Below are 2743 nucleotides of genomic sequence, written 5' to 3' on the forward strand. Positions count from 1 at the left end.
GGCATGTGGTGCTGGGGGATTGAACCGCGGTCCCTGATGCTTTTGCTAAGCTTGTTCTAAGTAGGTGCTTTAGACCACTGAGCCATCTCTCCAGCCCCACCATTAAATTTTAAATTTTATTTTTTTAGTCTTTTTGAGACAGAGTCTCTGTGCAATTCAGGCTCACCTTGAGCTCACCATGTAGCCCAGGTTGGTCTGGAACTTGCAACAACTCTCTTGCCTCAGTCTCCCAAGTGCTGGGATTACGTGTATGTACCACCACACCCAGCTTCTGCCACTGATTTTTATAAGAACTTTAAGGATGTTATAACATCAATACTCTTCAAACTCCAGTGAAACTGAAAGGGAAGGAGTGCTTCTCAACTCACTTCTGGAAGCCAGTGTTACTATGATTCCTAAACCAGACAAATACGCAACTAAAAATGAAAGCTATAGGCCAAGCACCCTAATGAAGATAGATGCAAGAAGTCCTCAATAGGGTACTGGCAAGCAGAATGCAACACATCACCAAAAAGACTATGTATCATAGCGAACAGGTTTCATCCTAGTATTGCAAGGAGGGGGCAACATATGCAAATCATTAAGTGTAATACACCACATAAACCAAAGCAAGGATGAAAACTACATGACTCTATCAATATATGCAGAAAAAGCTTTTGACAAAATCTAACACCCATTCATGATTTAAGAAAAAAAAAAAACAAAAAACAAAAAAAAACCCTGAAAAAAACAGGTATAGAAGGACCTTACCTGCATCTGAATACCATTTATGACAAACTTACTGCCCACATCGCATTAAATGGGGGGAAACTAAAAGCTTCTAACATGAGGAATAAGACAAGGTTCAATACAGCATTCTAAACATTAGCCAGAACAATCAAGCAAGAAGAAGAAATCAAAAGGATATGTATAAGAAAGGAAGAAGTCAATGATCACTATTTGTAGATGACACAATGTTCTATATAGAAAGTTACACCAAAAGACTCTAAGAATAATCAATATTTTTTCTTTTTGTATTTAGTACAGGGTCTACAGGGTCTCACTGCACATGATTGGTAGTGATTCTCCTGTTTTCAGTCTCCCAAGTGCTGGGATTACAGGTGTACATCACCATGCCCAGTCTCAATCGTTGTCTCAGTGTACCCTGGGGGTAGGGCCGGCATGGCACACCAGGGATCGAACCTCAGCCCTTGTGTCTACCTAAGCAGGCACTTTAATCCACTGAGCTATTTGGCCGGCTCTAAGAATAATCAATTTCAACAATGTAGGACAACAAATCAACAACAACAAAAAAGATCAATAGCATTCCTGTATGCTGATAGTGAACTCACTGAGAAATCAGGAAAACAGTATCATTAATGATAGTATCATTAAAATCAAAGCTGGGCATAGTGGCACAACCTATAATCCCAGCACTTGGGAGAATGAGGCTATACAGGGAGTTCAAAGCCATCCTGAACTACATAATGAGACCCTGTTTCAAAAAAAGAAAAATTAAATACCTAGAAATGAATCTAGGGAAGTGAAAGCCCTCTACAACAAAAACTATAACACTCTTTAAAAAAGACACAAAAGATGATATAAAAAATAAAGATATCTCCTGTTCCTGTCAAAATGGCCATACTTCCAAAATTGATATATAGATTTAATACAATTCAAATTGAAATATCTATAGCATTACTCACAGAACTAAGGAAAACAATCTGAAAATTCATATGGAAATAAAAGTAGAAGAGTAGGGGCTGGTGAGATGGCTCAGTGGTCTAAAGCACCCACTTAGAATCAAGCTAAGCTAAGCAAAGCACAGGGACCACGGTTCAATCCCCCAGCACCACTTGCCAGCCAGCCCCGCCCCCTGGTGGGATGAGCTGGCCAAACACACACACAAAATAAATAATAAAATAAAACATTTTTTAAAAAAAATTAGTTTATTTGTGTGTGTGTGTATGTGTGTGTGGCCAGCTCAGCCCACCAGGGGACGGGGCTGGCTGGCATGTGGTGCTGGGGGATTGAACTGCGGTCCCTGTGCTTTGCTAAGCTTGTTCTAAGTAGGTGCTTTAGACCACTGAGCCATCTCACCAGCCCATAAAACATGTTTTTTTTTTAAAAAAAAAAAAAAAAAAAAGTAGAAGAGTAGAAGTACTCCTGGGCAACAAGAGAAAAGCACAATACCTGACTTCAAGATATACCACAAAACTACAATGATAAAAACAGCATGGTATTGGTGCAAAAGCAGTATGTGGACCAATGAAATAATAGATTAGTTTGACCATTCGGCTGCTATTGTAGGCTGAGCTAACCAGAGACCACTTTAAGCCTCTTGCATCCCATATGCTTTTACACCTGCTAAAGCTGTACAACCACAGGTTACTAAGGCAGAGTAACTACAGCTACACCCCATAACTCCCATCATCCTTCAGCCCTACTCCTGACAAGCAGCCACCACTCCCTATCCTTTCTCAAGCCTTGAACATGGCAAGAATCTCCTTGAAAGTCCCAATGTGACCTTTTCCTTTCACAGAGCACCTTTATGCTTGGGCCTTATAGAAGACCTCATAGCCTGTATGAGTGTTACTGGTCTGATTTCAGTGTCACAGTGATTCCTCTGAGTTTGTTCTGAAATAAACTAAATTGTTCCAAAATAAACTATCCTTTAAGCTCTTATCTTTGTTTGTTTCTCCTTTTTCCCTAGTAACAGAGGGTGTAGAGACAACCCCAAAACACATTTAGCTATTTGCTCTTT

This window comes from Octodon degus, unplaced genomic scaffold (assembly GCF_000260255.1).
Source record: "Octodon degus isolate 3935 unplaced genomic scaffold, OctDeg1.0 scaffold00130, whole genome shotgun sequence".
NCBI lineage: Eukaryota > Metazoa > Chordata > Mammalia > Rodentia > Octodontidae > Octodon > Octodon degus.